Here is a 17,850-nt window from a genome sequence, read left to right on the forward strand (position 1 = left end):
TTTCATTTCATAGGCATAGCATAAAAATCACTTTTGTTTTCATCAAAAGCAGTTAAAAACCCTTTGGCGCAAGCAGGTCTCGCTGCATTGAAAGCATTAGCCTCTGTCCCACCTTCCATCTGCATGCAGCATGCAGACCCTGAACATTAAACCATAAGTAGGTACATTTATTGACCGTTCGAATAATTACAATCTTTACAGTAAAAGAATCATCAAAATTGGCTCATTCCTTCCTCGACCCCTTGAGTCCCATAGCAGCATGGACCCGTTCCTCATATGTTCTCTCGGTTTGTTGTTGGATAACCCACACCAGTGAAAAAGACGTGTTTTATGGTATGTAACATTTCACTAAACCATAAGTACAGATGGGGCCATGTAAAGTTGGCAGCCATGCTGGTACTTTTAAACACATTAAATATGTTTTGTAAAGTGTGATTGAGGATGACAACCCACAAGAGTGTAATGGTTTTCCATAACCAAAGTTTGGCCTGCAAGCTATAGTATTTACCACTATCCTTGTGAGCTAAACATACACATCTCCATTAAAGAGGAACTAACAGTCCCCCAGGTTCATTCGCATCAATACATGAGAATAGTCAAAATTCAACTAGCACCATACCATAGGTGCTTGAAGCCCTCAAATAGTGTAGCATGCTTTATCATGGGGTTCAACATCTAGCATTGGGATAAGCCCTCCTATGGTAGGATATACCAGTATGTCAGAGGATAACAAGAGATATACCTACTCTAGTGGACCACCCTACTCTATGCGTACTGTTTTGGGCATTGTACACCAGTATTCCTCAAAGAGTCACCTGTGAAATGATGAAACACATTTTACAGGAGCAGGAATGGACAGACAATGCTCCCATCAGGATCACTGTAGATTGCACGGTGTTGGCACAAACCCACAAGTTCTTTCAGAGCGAGGATACTATGTACTTAGAGGTGCTTGGTACACTGATGGGCTCCGTTTTCACACCAAGTTTAGCAAATCTGTATGTACATTGTTCTAAAGAAGAGAAAGCCATAGCTAGAATCATTTAGGATTGCAGTGCAGTTTAAGTCATCAACTTCATGACATGGTTAAAAATAAGACCCCAGCCGATTGTTCAAATTTCCATGGGCAAAACAGAGTTACTATTTTGGGATCTCAGGATAAAAATATTAAATAGAAATCACAAAAGCGAGGTCTGCATAAAGTCACCAAAATAAATGTACTTTTATATTTTGATATTTTCTATTCATGTTACCCTAAAATGTAATGTACTTTTTTGCCAATACCTGAGAATATGGAGGGATTGTGACAAAAGTCCTATATCAGAAGAACCGTAAGAACTATTGACCAAAAACTTAAAGCAAAGGAAATCCCGGTATGAATATGGGGGAGAGCTAAAAAGACAGCTTTCAAGAGCAAACTATATGCTTCACTTGTGATACACCAGATATTACCATTTAAAGAAATTGAGGTATGTCACCACATACTCTCCAGACACATATCCATGTAAGAAGTCCAAATGGAAGCGCTTGCATATTCCAGGCATTCAACAATGTCCCTCTATTTGAAAAGATCCAAAGGCTGAGAGATCAGTTAGTCCCCGCTAAACTCAGAGGAAAAGAAACCACTGATAGTCAAACCACTCAGTGGGGTTTGCCTAGGGTACAGGGACATTAGACATGGGGCTTTTGTTCAGTGTGTACCGAACATATGTGTCTGCCACGGCAGCGGCAACAAAAGACGATGACAAGCTCCAGTAGTGAAAAGTTCATGTAATCTCAAATGCTCCAAAAGAAAGGAGAAAACACAGATGACAGAACACAATACTAGCACCTGTCAAGACCTACTGATAATGACATTTCTGAGTCACTACATAGACATGAAATACACAGAGGATAACTTTCAATGAACAGTGCAGGGGAAAAACCTCTAGCAAACAGTTTGGAAATCAGTAAAAAAAGACCAGCTAGAGAGGGGGCAACCATTTTGTGGATTAGCCATAATAGTGACCAGTGTTGACCTGCAGTGGCACATGATACATGGGAACTGGATAGTTGTATCTGTTTCTTATCAAGTAATCAGAAGTAATATTTTAGTGCCCATTTCATGATGAGGATAAGTTAAATATCAAAACAAAAATGCAAGTTAGAAAATTCACTGGTCACCAAAAAAGAAGTTCCTTCCTTCCTGCTCCTATTACATTGGGTTTTCCACATTCATGGCAAACATAATTTACAAACCAGGTGCTCAGTGACGTCAGCACGTCAATGACGTGAACAAGCAAGTCCGCCATTGTAAAGAAAGCATCAAGTGCCGGTGCTTTCATTTGATGGAAGGCGGAACAGGAGTCAGGATAGACCGCTTTGATAAAAGGCACAAACACACTCTTGTTATAGAAAGCCCTTTAGTGGCCTTAACATAAATGAGGACTGATGCAAGGTTTTCCATTCATTTACATAGAGCACACTCCCATTGTAGTGACCAGCTTTGTCAACATGAACAGATATGATCGATTCTGATTTGAGGTTAATGTAAATAGATGTATATGCATTAATTTTCAACACCAGGGGGCATATTCACAAGGAACTATCGCCGAGTCAACGGCACTTTATCGCAGCCAAAGTTGCGATAAAGTTATCGCCCCATTCACAAGCTGGTGTTAACAGCCCACAGCACCAGTTTACCCGCGATAGCAGCCACAAAAAGCATCACCACAGAGGCCCTCCGCAACTATCGCTAATGAGATGCAGAGTCGGCATTCCTGTGCCAAAAGCCGCGACAACATCACACCTCATCATTCTCAACAACCAGACAGAACTGCAATAAAAACACCAGGAAATCTACACCTGCTCTGACCAGGTGTAAAGTCAGATGGCAGCATGCACAACAAAAGGGAGCACAGCCCAGGCCCACATCGGAAGGGCAACAGATGCCATGGAGCCCCACATCATGCGGCCTGGACACCCAAGAGGGCCACAACACCCACCAACACCACCTCGGACCACAACCCACACCTGGAAAACATCCCCCCCCCCCGGACTACCACAGATGCAGTGCAGACAAAGACAGCGGACCCCTAGGAAGCGTACCAGCCGCACAGACCCAACCACTGACAATGTCACCGTCCACCACAGGCTGAAAGGGACAACCATCCCACGCATCCCGACCATCATCGCCAAACAGGCCTATGGCACCAACACAGAGGACAACCAACATCCCACCCCACAACAAGCTGCTGGCTGTGCTGCACCAGTTGGCCCCTGATATCCCCCAACCAACATCCGCGAGAGTCGGAGGAGTCTCCCTGCCAGCTACATCCAAGTCCCTCACATCTGTCCTGGACATCACCATCACCCTGGTACCCTGGTACCCCAGTCCCCATATGTCCAACACCATGTGCAGGTCATGCTGGAGACCAAGCAAGGACCATACGCCATAGCAGGATGCACGCACGTGTTGGGGGCAATCCACAGCACACCTGTCCCACCTGTGCCCCCTGGTGACACAGCAACGATCACCGCAACAGACATCCCACCCCAATGTGCAGGCAACAACAGAACACCATGGTACCTCCAACAATGTCGCCTTCAAATACACAGCCAGTGTGCATGATTCCTTCATCCTCCGACCGTCCATCATCAACCAGAATACCCAGGATGGCAACAAGGGAAATGCACAGCCCCTTGGCAAGTTCCAAATGAACACCCCACTCACCTCAACTCCACAACCATGCAAATCACAACTCTGGCAATGCACACATCACAAAATCACAACCAACATGCACAACAACATGCCCACCCACCAGATACGACAGAACAACTCACAATGGTTACCTGGCCAAGCCATGAACATGAGCTATCAACGGCATGGCACCTCAGCCACACAACAGCCGAATGTGGGGAGAGGTGGCAAACAGGCATGTGTGAAGGATGCAGTAGTACCATGATTGGGAAAGTGCACAAAGCCAAGAGTGGCGGAGATGTGCTGGACAGACCACAGTATGCAGCACACACAAATATCAATGGCGACATACACCTCTGGTGTATGGAATGTAGTGGACAGTGGACGCAACCATGTCACCACAGCCAGTGGGGGACCTCGCAGAAATTTTGCCTGTTACACCCCCCCCTAAGCGTGACCGGAGTGGGATGGCCCGGCGTACACCAGGCCAGCGTAGGGGTGTGAATAAGAAGCACGAGCCCTGGGCGTGGTCCTCTTCCGGAAAGCCCAACGTCTCTGCCAGGGTGGCGCCTCTCACCCCGCAACGAGGCCAATGCCCTCCTCTTAAGTGGAGTTGCCTGCGATGCTGTGCGCCTGCCAGACCACGGCACGCTGGACCACGAACCCGTCAGGCCTGCCCCTGCGCAGCCAGGCCTCACTGATCACCTGCCGACACCTGCGTGTGTAAAGGAGGGCCTACCACGCTCCGGCGAAAGCTCCAGGCCCAAGTCCCATGACTTTGGCAGCCTCCTCAGACCATCACGGCCTCCACGACACAGGCCCGCTTTAGTCCTTTTTCGTTGACGTGCTCTACTGCTGCCTCAGGCCTACTCCTCGGCCCAGTAGGTCCCATATGTGAAACTGTGTCCTGAGTCATGAATGGCAGTGACACCAAATCCGGGCCAGCGGCAACAGAACCAGGCCCCACCCAATCAGTGAGGCATAGTTCCACATGGACTTCTTGCGTCATGTGGTGCCACTAACCCTGTTCAACACCAGCCGGCGACACGTGGTGCCACTAACCCTGTTCAACGCCAGCCGGCGACACGTGGTGTCACTAACCCTGTTTAATGCCAGCCGGCGACATGTGGTGCTACTAACCCTGTTCAACGCCAGCCGGTGACACGTGGTGCCACTAACCCTGTTCAATACCAGCCGGCGACACGTGGTGCCACTAACTCTGTTCAACGTCAGCCGGCGACCCGTGGATGAGGGACCAGAACTACCCAGCGGACCAGTATGTCCCACATCCAGCACCTGGGCGCAAATCAAGAATGGCAGAGTCCACACCAGTGGTCGCACGGAGAGGAGTAAGAGGAAGATGCAGCTCAGTCCGGACGAAACCCGGGTCACATACACGGAGGTTTCCGAACACGTGGTACCACTGAACCTGAACTACGCAGGCCGGTGGGGCCATCCAACCTATGCCGGGGACACTCGGTGAATGGGTGGTGCTGGCCGCTGCCTCAGGCCTACACCACGGTCAGGTAGGTCACACATTTGGAACTGAGTCTTGATTACAACAAGGTAGTGAACACCATTTAAGGCATAGGACAAGTCACTATACCCCCTTCGATATGGTGGTAACAAGTCTGTGCATGTCATCACAACCACACTCGTCTGCGGGCCTACGCGGACTACTGCCCTCAGCCTACGCTGCGCACGAGTGGGTCACAGATTTGGAACTGAACATCGGTCATTCAAAAGGCAGCATACATGTCAACGCGCGCACGGAGAGGCGTAAGAGAATGACACGTTGCAGTCCGGATGGAATAGGATCATCGTTACGGAGGTGATCGAACACTACCGAAAACTGCCCTGGTGTCACTAACTCTGTGCCTCGCCAGCCAACGACACGTGGCTGTGGGCCGCTGCTGACCGCTGCCCCCGGCCTACACTGCGGTCCAGTAGGTCACAGTCTTGATTTGGCAATGGTGGAGTTCATGTCAGTGTACCGGCATCATCGCAGACTGCATCCCCGCTCAGCACCTGTGCCACTTAGTCTGTTACCCGACATTCATGGACACTCTCTGGTCGTACATTGGTGGCGTCTGAGTCTATGGACTAGGGGCTGTTTTCATCCTCATGTAGCTGATACCAAATTGGTGGTGAAAACGAGGCCGGCACTCTCCACTCCTCCATTTGCTGCTGCCTGATGACATCAGACCTTCCGCATCATGCCCTGGAGGACACCTTCCTCTGTTCCCCGCAAGCCTACGCCACATTCACCTTGGACATCGATGAGGACCCACTGTGCATGGACCTACCTCAGTGCACCGCAAATCACCATCCCGTGGCAGGGTGCCTGTACCGGCCACAGTGCGTCCGGGGCCACTAACTCTGTGCTGCTCATGTCTGGGACCCCTTCTTCTGATATATTGGATGACCTCTGTGATGGTGGTCTTGGGGTCATCAATGCCATGTGTCTGTGGCCCTGCGCTGGCCGCAGCCTCTGGCCTCAACTGCGGGCCACCAGGGCCCACACATAGATTTGTGTCAGGACCGGCCCGGAAGTCGCATCACTGCAGGAGGCCCACGCCACAACCGCAAGGACCACCTCCAACCGTCATCTGCCAGAGTTGATACGGTGGTCATGACAGACCTACGGAGTTGATCAGACCTGCCGTGGATGCCATCATCGGCCCGATACCCTGCTCAGAACTCCAGGTGCCAGTGACTCAGTGCACTGCAAGCCATTGTCCGTTAGTGATTGAGTTTTGTGCTGCGGAGATGTTACGCAGCTATGTCACCTCATCCAGTGGGGAAGACCTGGGACTATGATGGGGAAGATGTGTCAAGTGTGCCTACGGGAGATGGCACAGACAATGGGAGGGCAGGAGGCAACATCCCCAAGGCTGGAATGCAGACTGGAGGTGGTAGTCAAGCAACTCACCCAGAACCATTACTGGGTATTGCGCTGTGGACTGCAGACGCAACTGTCACCTCAGGCAGTGTGGGAGACGTGGGACGTTGATGATGAAGTTGATGCAGGTGTAACACACCCCACTGCATCTGCATCAGGACTAACCCAAAGGGACACAATCCTACAATTCCTTCACCTAAGCGCGCTCAGCTCTAGTGCCCCTACCTCTGTGCACTGCAACTCACGGAACCTCCTGACTGAATATTGGGTGACCTCTGTCCTTGCTCTGGCTCCAACCATGTTGCTGTGCCATTGACTCTGTTATGCATGTGTTTTCTGTTTCCGTTGCACTGGTGTCCAATGTTCAAGTTGTTGCCAGCCCCAAGCATTCCATGCAGACTGGTTTACATTCACCCCACACACATCCAGCACAGGCGTCACTGTACATGTGGCCCTGCCAATAAAGGGGCTGGGCGCATGTGCCCGTAGCCAGTTCGACATGATGTCTACGTGTGTGCCTGTGGTCTTGTTGTATGCCTGAGGGCCCTGGGCCCTAGGACATTACAGTGTGCTGTGTACATTGGATGCTGACATGTCACCGCAGGCAGCGGGTTGGAGCTTGGACATGTAGCTTTGTTGTCACCCACTCAATTCGTAAGGGAAGTGGCCAGGGTGGTCGTACGCCGTGCCGACGTGGGTTTGTGACTGCTATTTGCGTGCCCTTGGGCGTGGTTCTGTACTGTGGATGTGCATCTGCATGTGTCTCTATGGCAGTGTGGGTCTCCTTTGTGGGGTGTGGGTGGTCCCTGAGGGTGATAGACACCAAGATATGTGTTCTAGCTCGCCTTCCATGAGTTCGGCACCCTCCCCCACCTGTTGGGCCACCTCCTTTTGGCATGATGACAGATGGCATTGGGGTGCCATGTGTGGGTGGGTGAAGTGTCGTGGGCCAGCTGTGCTTGCGTGGGCTTCCTGCTGTGTGGTCTGTTGCAGGGGCTGTGTTCTCCTCTGAGTAGCTTCTCTGCCCTGGTCCTGGTATCGGTTTGCGTGGGATATCCATGGGCTGTTGTAGGGTGTTGGTGTCGAAGGTGTGGTGGTCCTATCCAGCATCACAGATGTGTTGTCTTCTGTGCTCTGCTGGAGGAGTTGTGTGCCCCTCTGCAATGTGAAAGGGAGATGCATGTTGACATTGGGTTGACATGTATGCTGGCGCATTGTCCTGGTTTACATGCAGACTGTTTGGCAATGTACATTGTGACTGTTTATGAGGTGCTTGATTCTTCTGCGGGACAGTGTGGATTTGGACTACATGATGGATGTGAGGTGGCACGCGTACATTTCCATTTCACAGTTTCCTGCTCTGTTCAGATGTAGTAGGTATGTTTCAGTGCATGTGCAGAGACAGTGGTGTCCACTGTTCTGCAGTGTTGGCTATGCGCCTTGTACCATGTTGTCGTCGATGTGGGTGTGCTGTTCTTGCTATGTGCGTGTGCTGCAGTGTGCCAAGGGGATGTGGGACATGATCCTGGGTAATTGTGGGTGTGCAGTGTGCTACACCTCGTTGTGCATGTGTGTCATTGTGCCCATCTCCCCCCGGCCACCCAGTCCCTGTCCGTTACTTTCCCTGTTGATGTTGTCAGGTCCTCTCGAACTGTGTCCGTACTCCCTACTCCTTGCACCGTCTCCACCCTGATAACTGTGGCCTGGGTTTCCTCCAGCTCCTCCTGTGGTGCTGGACTGCCACCTCCTGTCGCCGTTGCTGCCTTCCTTTTGGCAGGGGGTTTGTACCTGGTTTCGGTTGCCACATCCTGCCGGCGCGTCATGACCTCCTCCGTTAGCCTCCTCAACACACCGACTGCATTCAAGGTAGTCTGCTTGTGGGTCAGTTGCTGGTAGTGTTCAGTCCCCTCTGTGACGCTGGTTTTGTTTTCCTGTGGTCTGCACCGCGTCTTCCTCTCCCTTTTTTCCTTGGCCTTTCCCGTCCCCGTTGTTCCTTGCTGGTGGTCTGTGGGGGTTGTGGGGTTCGCGTTGTCCTCGGCGATGGGTCAGGGTGTATCCATGTTGCTCCATGCTTAGGTTTGTTTCTGGTGTGTTGTTTCTGTGGTTTTTATGGTGCATTTTTCTGCAAGACATGTGGGATTTGCAGGCCTGTGGCTGTTTTTCACTACTTTTTGTGCCGCGATTGGCCTCATCGGATGAATTTCCGCGTTCCAGTTTCGCATTTTTGCGGCATGGTGTTGAATTTGACGCTGTCATTTGACGAGTTATCTGGTGTCTATCGCATGGTACCGCCTTGTTGTTTATTCCACGTTGACACAGGGTTATTTGCCCGCGATGGGCTGCGTTATTGAAAGTTGAGTTACGCTACTCTTGCGGTAGTTATCACACGTTCTTGTGAATATATCCCTAAGTTGAGTAAGGAGTATCTAGATTGGAATATGCGTATTTCATGACAGAATGGATGACTATGATATCCCATTTGTAAGACTTTCATTTTTAGAATCACTGGTGTTATAATCAACAATATTAATTAGTGGTTGAGACCCGATATGATGATGCCCGTACTGTCGTCAGAGTTACCACGAAGAAAATGAATGTTGAGACCCTGATCCAATTGTCAGGGGGGATATTGTCAAGGGTGAGCTTATCTATTAACTGAGGAGGGACTTCATTTAACTAGATTCATCTTAATTAAAAGGCTTTTACCAGTTGCAACTACATTTGTTTACTGATTGCCAATAGTTCATGATAAATCTGGAACACGATCAAGAACAATATGGGTGCACGTTCTTTTATCTGTTGTTTTTTTCAGGGCGCTTTACTGAGATTGTAAGTGTATTCCCTATGAGCATAATGCTGCTCAGCCAAGTATGAACGCCCTAAAAATTCAGAGAGCGGTGAAATAAGTTGACTTAGCTTAATAACATGAACATGTCTCTTTGTATATTTAGTGATGCAGAACAGGGATCCAAATAAACCTTTTTTTGCCTGCCCTCATACAATTTTATGTTCCAACAACATACTGTTTAGGCTGCTTGTTTTTGAAAGAACAGGCTGTGTACAATGGCAATAGTTATAGTTGCTTTGTCTCAAACCATTGCCTATCATTGGTTGATTTTCTTGTGAATCTTAATTGCTTGCTTTTCATTCAATGACTTTCATTTCTCCTCTACTGTTTGTCTCTCCCATTGAGCTTAGGTTTTCTCCCATTCTTCTGATGCCATGAGTTTCATCCTTCCATATCTGACTTTCAGGGGGCTTCTTAAACAAAATATTATCGATACATATGTATATATGTATCTATCTATCTATCTATCTATCTATCTATCTATCTATCTATCTATCTATCTATCTATAAATATATATATATATATATATATATTTTTTTTCTCCAAATCGCTCCTGCAGCTTTAAAGAAGCACTCGACAGACAGGTAAGTGAGCCCACTTTATTGCAAAGATGAAGGTGGTCTTTCACCCGTGTTGTCAATCCTTGAGCCTACGCGTTTCGGAGCTTGACGCTCCTTCTTCTTGGGCTGGTTGATGATTACGGGATCAGCAGTCATTGATGGCGTCCCATGATTCACTTCGCCTTAGTAGTAAGCGAATCTCGTTCAGCTATAGTAGCGCAAATCTCGTTTCAGCTATCGTAGCATGATGTACACTGGGACTTGTAGTTTCCATCTGCCGCATTATCACCCACAGTGGGTCCCGCAACTGTTCAATAATTAAAAGGTTTCAGGGCTTGATTCAATACCTCTGAAATGCAGGCACTCCAATGCGCCCCGGATGGAAAGATAACATCTTCATTAGTGTAATGCCCCTGCTGTGCCGGTTAAAAAAGGAAGATTCCTATTTTCACGGCCCTTTATATATATATATATGCTCACCAAAGAACAGTGGGATGCAATAATTTCCCTACAAAAGGATGACGCCATTATAATTAAGCCTTCAGACAAGGGGGGAAATGTGATAATTATGGATTGGGAATTTTATATAAAAGAAGCCAACAGACAACAGACAACTTTCGAACAACATATGTTACGAGAGGGTAGACAAGAGTTACCTTGACAGACTACGAGAGAGATATCATGTCATGATTGACAAGTGGGCTCAGGAAGAGCTCATCAGTTGGGATGAAAAACAGTTCCTCACTAATACCACACCGATTACACCTACTTTCTACCTCCTGCCCAAGGTACATAAGGACCCCCAGAATCCCCCAGGGCGTCCTATTGTCTTGTCTAAAAACAACTTACTTGAAAACACTTCCATCTATATTGACCATTTCTTGTTCCCCTTTGTCAGAGATTTAAGCTCCTACGTTAAGGACACCAAGGACTTCCTACAAAAAATTGAGAACTTGCACTGGGGTCCCAATTGTTGGATGGTGTGCCTTGACGTAGAGAGTTTATATACTAGCATCCGCCACCCTGACGGTCTTAGAGCCTGTCAGGACTTTCTGAAAACTAGAAGCGCACACCTGCTGGGCCACACACGGATGATCCTTCAGATGATTGAAGTGTGCCTTACAGAGAATGTTTTTATGTTCAATGGCAGTTGGTATAAACAAACGCAGGGTACTTCGATGGGCACTTGCTTCGCTCCCAGCTACCCAAATCTCACTGTGGGCTGGTGGGAGAAGCAAGTGCTCTGGAGCGAAGATTTGGACAGATGGACCAAAAACATCAATCTTTGGCTCAGGTACATCAACGATATTTTTTTCATTTGGGAAGGTGTGGAAAGCGATCTGTTTTCGTTCTACAATGCTCTTAATGATAATTGCATTAACCTGAGGTTTACCATGACACACAGCCAACAGACTGTAGATTTTTTGGACATCAAACTCAATATTACAAACAACACCCTAGCCACCACCCTCTTCAGGAAAGAAACATCCGGGAACCGCATTTTGCATGCTGCCAGTTGCCACATGCCCAGTTTCAGGTGGAGTCTCCCTTATGGAGAACGACTTAGAGCGAAACGCAACTGCAGCACAGAGGAGACTTATCAGAGTACTAAAAAGGATATGCTGACCAGATTTAGGGAGAGAGGATACACCGACTAAATGCTTAGGAGGGGGGTACGGAAAGTAGATAACACCAACAGAACTGAGGCCCTTTTCAAAATGACGAGAGCACAAAAAATTACTCCTATCGATACGGCACCACTCAGATTTGTCACTACTTTTTCCACCCAGGCAGACCAACTCAAAAATATTCTGACGAAAAGGTGGGATATCCTCACACAGGACACCACATTATCAGCCAGGATTGGACCTAATCCATCTTTCTCATACAGGAAGAATCCATCCCTCAAAGATCTACTAGTTAACAGTCATCTCAAACATAAGAAAGGCACCTGGTTGGAACAGGGTAAGGGTTTTAAGCGATGCAGAAAATGCAAAGCATGCAGTCACTCCGATGATGTTAAAGAGGTCATCCTACACAAAACAGGGAAAGTATGGAAGATTCCAAAACTGATCCACTGTAATACAGATCACACTGTCTATGCCATCACCTGTCCCTGCCCCAAATGGTACATAGGGTCCACTACATTTCCAGTCAAGAAACGTATCCTGGAGCACTGGCGAGCCATCACCAACCAAGATCAAAGTTACAGCACTGCCAGACATTTCAGGGAATACCACTCTAGTGACTGGACCAAAGCAAAGTACTTTGCCCTTGACACTGTACCAAAACACCCCAGAGGCGGCAACAGTATACAGTCTCTGAGGAGATTAGAATCTCGCTTCATACTACAGACAGGCAGCCTTTTCCCGACAGGGCTTAATAATGACGAAGAAATGTATTCGCATTTATAATTTCTTGTATGCTTTCAGCCAGGCCTGGCCCATCTTGAAACCAGTTGTTTCTTTATAAATTGTTTTTATTCTCACTCTGCACATCATGGTCAATCTTTTAAATCTCTCCTTTTCCCTTGTCTGGTATGTCGCACTTGTGGACAATACGTGAACCAGAGTCACATATGCTGTACCTTGACTATAGATGTAATGTGGTCATTACAATGGCAATGTATACATTGAGCACTAATGTTATACTATTCTCTTTGTTTCTGCAGCTTGGGGGTTCACGGATAGACCAGCTCACTACAAATAGTCACGGATATGGCGTATTGACAAAGTTCTTGGTATGAGCACATTCCTTACTGGATATATACCACAAATGCAAATACAAGGGTACTATACCTTTATTCTGCACTTTTAGTCAACCTACGTGGATGCACAGTGCCAATTACAGATGAACTTGTCTAGGTATTAGACCGCTAGTGTGCCGGCACCCCAATCACCATCTAATCTACTCCCTATATAATACATAGGTCTACCCCATAAGAACACTCCCCACCCGCAGAGCAATTTCACCTTGTACTGACCATAGCCACTAACACTATCCTGTGATTCGTAATAAACAAACTAACTAAGCAATGATATAGACACTTACGGGGTTCTCAGGTTATTTTAGTAATGAATTGACCAAAATGCTAATTATGAGTCAACAAAAAAAAGGATTTTCTGTTATTTCCTGTGTTTAACACTGTTTATATAATTTGCGACATGAATGTATTTCGGAATGCCATGATTGACCAAGTCTGTTTTCACTGTCACTTCCCGCACGCTGTGACGTGCTCAACACGTGTCTATTTATGTACTTCCTGATTCACTATAGAGGTTATGTGACCAAGGCTGCTTGACAGCCGAAACGCGTCTTCTGCCCACTCGTGTAAATAAATCTATTGATTTCCAGCAAGACCGGTGTGACTCGTCTTCTTTCCGAGTGGAACGGTGGGGAGAATTTCTATGCAATATATATATATATATAGAGAGAGAGAGAGATACTTTTTGGAGGACTCGACAGAAGCTGCAGTTTGCTAGCCAGCCGCTGATTCCTCTAACAAGTGCTTTTGTACACTTTTGTTTTACAATTTACTGCTGCTGCAAGATTGGTGTCTGTGGTCATGAAAGTATAAATTAAAAGTGCAAAAAATGCTGCTGTTGCTCCATCAATGTTGCATACGTACTCATGTACACATATATACAAAAGGTGGGGGATTGGCATTATTGTTTTTACCGATGATTTTCATCATCAGCAACAACCTTGTTTTTAGGTCGAGTCTATAGCGGCAGCGCGCATGCGCTGCTCGCTTTGCGAGGCATGGAGTATGGAGTGGAAGTTCAGTGAACGCTCCACCCCCTCTCTGTCTATGTTTTTAATTGGCTCGTGTCGTATTTCGTAAATGCTGCTATCTGATTGATTATGAGTCTTGTTAGTCCCTCCTTATTATGGCCATGTCGTCATTTGTACCATCCCATGGTTACTGGCCCCTTTACTTCGAGTGTTACACAGCACGGTACATGTTATTTAGACTGTGAGCGCTACTTTGTCTGTGTCTTCTCGCCCCCTGCTCCCCCATCCCCCCGCTCGCACTCCCGTTGTCCGTGCTTCCCCCCTCCTGTTTTCTATGATGCAATGCAATAGGTCTTGCTTAAATGTGAGTCCTATTGCATTGCAAATGCTTGTTTCTTGATTCATGTCTGTGCTCTCTGCATGAGGAGGAACAAGGACAGGGCCCTCTAGGAAATGAAAAAAATGCTTGTTTCAAGCTTGTTTTTCACCCAGTACTCCACTATTAGCCAAGGGAGTTAGCGAGTCAGAAGAGATTTGGCGAAGAAACTCCTGAGCCGTTCAGGTTCTGTCGCGGGTTCTCCAAGTGAGAGCATGGTTGGCTTAACTGAAATCTGAAATCATTGCTGTGCAGCAAAGGCCGAAAAGTAGCTGCTTAATTTGTGGCACTCTCTGTGAAGGTGCACGTTTTGGATGCTAACCAGATATATGGACTATGTTTAAATACATCGCTGTCTCATATAGCCACCATATAATGTAAGTTCTCCAGTACCCCCACAATCATAGCGCAACACGGGGCTAGAGAAAAAGAGTGACCTTGAACCTTCGTACTATTCAGGTAACTCCTCAGTATTCTCCACATTATGGTAATTTATGTAACTAGAATTATTTTATAGAGTGAATTATGCCCTGTGTTTCTCCATTTCAAAAAGCTGGTTCAATGAGAAGTCCAAAATGTATCTCCCAAGATATTCTAGGAATGTATTTACTCAAGCCACGTGCAGGTGCCTCCCCTTTTGCTCTGAATTTACCATAGATGGAGCGCTAAGAAGGGGTCCCCACAAATATCCATTTGGTTAATTATATTTGGTGATTTACTTACAAAGTGCCTTTCCCTTAACAGCCACCAGTATTCAAAGAGTATATTAAAAATCATCATCCATTCCACTACATGTAGCTATGCGATCGTGTCCAAAAGTATACTTTTAAGTCCTAAAAAAGTTACTATTGCTGCATCACAAAATCAAAATTGTGAGGCACCCAAAGCAAAAAGGCTAATTAGTCTAAAAAATCTTAAATCATTACAAGAGCCACAGATTGTTTACTGAGGTGAGGGCCGCACTTCCGAAGCTGATAGGTCCCTCCAGCACCAGCATTGGAGTGACTACTGTGGGCTGAGGGGTCAGTCTACACTGGGGAGGAGAGAAGTGAGGCCCTCGGCTCGGGAGGACTGACATCTGCGGTTTATTTATCGAGGAGCCACAGCAGAGATGAGCTGAAACCTTAGTAACGGAGACACGTGAGACAGCCTTGCGTGTGCTGGTAATGTAAAATATAAAGGGGTATGTTCACAAGAACGTGTGATAACTACCGCAAGAGTAACCTAATGCAACTCTCAACATCGCAGCCCAACGCGGGAAAATTACGCTGTGCCAACCAAGTATTCACAACTTGGTGGTAGCATGCGATAGTCACCAAATAACGCATCAAATGGCTGCGCAAAATCCATCGCCACGCCACAAAAAAGCAAAACGTGAATGCAAAAAAACATGCGACTAGGCCAATCGCAGTACAAAAAGTCACGAAAACCAACCACAGGCCTGCAAATATCACGCGTCTGGCTGGAAAATGCACCATAAAAAACACAGAAACAACACACCAGAAACAAGCCAAAGTACGTAGCAACATGGATGCAACCTGACCCAGCGCAGAGGCCAACGCAAATCCCACAACCCTGACAGACCACCAGCAAGGAACAACGGGGTCGGGGAAGGCCAAAGAGAAGAGGGAGAGGAAGACGGGGTGCAGACCGCAGGAAAACAAGACCAGCGTCACAGAGGCGACATAACACTACCAGCAAGTGACCCACAAGCAGACCACCTGGAATGCAGTCGGAGTGCCGAGAAGGCCAATCCAGGAGGCCAAGGGGCGCAGGCATGACGGGACAACCAAAACCAGGCACAAACCCGCTGCCAACAGGAAGGCAGCAACGGCGACAGGAGGTGGCAGTCTTGCACCACAGGAGGAGCTGGAGGAAACCGAGGCCACAGTCATCAGTGTGGAGATGGTGCAAGGAGAAGGGAATACGGACACAGCTTGAGAGGACCTGACACAACATCAACAGGGAGAGTAACCAACAGGGACGGGGGAAGGGGGGAGATGGGCACAATGGCACACATGCACAACAAGGCGTAGCACACTGCACACCCACAATTACCCAGGATCATGTCCCTGATCCCCTTGGCACACTGCAGCACACACACATAGCAGAAACAGCACACCCACATGGACGACAACGTGATACAATGCACATAGCTGACACTGCAGAACAGAGGACACAACTGGCTCCGCACATGCCTTACTACATCTGACAGAGCAGGAAACTGTGAAATGGAAATGTATGCGTACGACCTCACATCCGTCAGGTAGTCCAAATGTACACTGTTCCGCAGCAGAATTCAGCACCTCATTAACAGTCAATCAATCAATCAATCAATCATTACAATTTATAAAGCGATCAGTGGGTCCTCTGCTCTGGCTGAGATGAATAGGACCACCTCAGACAGCTCCCCATCGAGCACTTTGAATTCCTTTCCCCCGCTGGCCTTACAAGATCTGGAGATCTTGCTTAATAAAACCAAATCTGGCTCCCCACTAGATACCTGTCCTTTGAAGATTATTAAGCAGTGTAGGGAAACCCTCGTACCGCCTCTACTAGAAATTATGAATCTAGTTATGAGGGACGGTGTCTTCCCCCTGGAATGGAAGAGTGCAGTAGTCAAACCCTTGCTAAAGAAGCCTTCCCTTGATCCAGAGGTTCTAAAAAACTTCCGTCCTATCTCACTGCTTCCAGCCCCTTCGAAGATGCTTGAGGCACATCTAAACAAGCATCTCGCCGCCTTTGTGGAAGGCTCGGGCTGCTTGGACTTCTCCCAGCATGGATTCAGGAGGGAATACAGTACTGAGTCGGCCCTCACTATTGTGCTTGATAAGATCCGCACCAGAGTGGATGGGGGCCAGACCACCCTCCTGGTCCTGTTAGATCTAACTGCGGCCTTTGATACCCTCACCCCCTCAGTACTTACATATCGTCTGAGGGAAGTGGGGGTGAGGGACGCAGCTTTAGATTTACTAACCTCCTTCCTTGAAGGAAGGGAACAAAGAGTCAAGCTGGGGGAGTTCCTATCTCCATCCCGACCGGTGCTATGTGGGGTCCCGCATGGGTCGGCTCTCAGTCCGACCCTATTTAACATCTACATGACCCCACTGGCCAAACTAATTAGATCTTTCGGGATGGAGGTAGTCTCCTATGCAGATGACACCCAAATCCTCGTCTCTCTTTCCCATTCAGATGTACCTACTGCCTCCAATTTTAGATCTTGTATGGAGGCAGTTGGTCAGTGGATGGTTCAGAACTCACTTAAACTGAATGGGGAGAAGACTGAGGTGATGGTGTTTGGAGGGAATGAGAACATCTGGTCAGCCAGCTGGTGGCCTGACTCGCTCGGAGTGTGCCCTTCCCCCACGACATCCGCTAGGAATCTAGGAGTGATGATAGACCCTGCCCTGGACATGGGCGGTCAGGTTAGTAGAACCATCTCTACCTGTTGGGGCTTAATTCACACCCTGCGAAGAATTAGGAAATACCTTTCCCTGCAGTCCAGAAAGCAGATAGTTGTCGCTCTTATCGGCTCGCGACTGGACTACTGTAATGCACTGTATGCGGGGCTAAATAGGAGCCTACTACAGCGCTTGCAAGTAGTCCAGAATGCCGCAGCCAGATTTGTTCTGGATGCTCCGAGACGCTTCTCGGCCACGTTGGCCAGGAAAGCGCTGCATTGGCTACCGGTAGAGCACCGAGTACGGTTCAAAGTCTTATGTATGACTTACACAGCCATTGCAAGGAAT

The 17,850-nt window shown here is 47.8% G+C and overlaps 1 long non-coding RNA gene across 1 annotated transcript in view; it reads right to left on the bottom strand.

The window, feature by feature from the left end:
• LOC146796268 (uncharacterized) overlaps positions 1 to 17,850 on the bottom strand; it is a 478,384-nt gene that overhangs the window by 22,599 nt on the left and 437,935 nt on the right. The window lies entirely within an intron of this gene.

Source organism: Triturus cristatus, chromosome 10, assembly GCF_964204655.1.
Source record: "Triturus cristatus chromosome 10, aTriCri1.1, whole genome shotgun sequence".
NCBI lineage: Eukaryota > Metazoa > Chordata > Amphibia > Caudata > Salamandridae > Triturus > Triturus cristatus.